At 43.9% G+C, this 574-nt stretch overlaps 1 non-coding gene across 1 annotated transcript; it reads left to right on the top strand.

Moving 5' to 3' along the window:
- The first annotated feature begins 77 nt into the window (after positions 1 to 77).
- LOC129115935 (5S ribosomal RNA) lies at positions 78 to 196 on the top strand. Its single transcript, XR_008533311.1, has one exon. It is a non-coding gene; the product is annotated as a 5S ribosomal RNA (ribosomal RNA).
- Positions 197 to 574: the final 378 nt, after the last annotated feature.

A 574-nucleotide genomic window follows, 5' to 3' on the forward strand; every position in this document is an offset into this window, starting at 1 on the left:
GCGCTCCCTGTATAGACGAAAGAGCAAAGCGTGGTGATATAGTATCTTTAAAAGGCCCTTTGGTAGGCGCAATATTTGCTTACGGCCATACCACCCTGAACACGCCCGATCTCGTCTGATCTCGGAAGCTAAGCAGGGTCGGGCCTGGTCAGTACTTGGATGGGAGACCGCCTGGGAATACCAGGTGCTGTAAGCTTTTTTCACTCCTCTTTACAAAAAGCAGAGGGCGCTGCTGCTTTTTCAGTGGACACCGACAGGGTGGGAAGGAAATAGCTAGATCATGACTTGCCGGTATAGAAATGACACAAATCCAGTTAAATGATGGCTTTCATCATTCCTAAGCTCATCGATCATTTTCTTTTCAATTTTATGCTAACGTATTCTACATTTCAACAGTAAATATTAATCTTTTTACTGCACTACATTTGTGATCCTTATAGCCACTTTGTACATTCTGATTTGACATTTAAAAGCTGTGAGTGTGTCTGGCAATCTGCAGGCGCTCCCTGTATAGACGAAAGAGCAAAGCGTGGTGATATAGTATCTTTAAAAGGCCCTTTGGTAGGCGCAATAT

The sequence above is a fragment of the Anoplopoma fimbria genome, unplaced genomic scaffold (assembly GCF_027596085.1).
Source record: "Anoplopoma fimbria isolate UVic2021 breed Golden Eagle Sablefish unplaced genomic scaffold, Afim_UVic_2022 Un_contig_2432_pilon_pilon, whole genome shotgun sequence".
Taxonomy (NCBI): Eukaryota; Metazoa; Chordata; class Actinopteri; order Perciformes; family Anoplopomatidae; genus Anoplopoma; species Anoplopoma fimbria.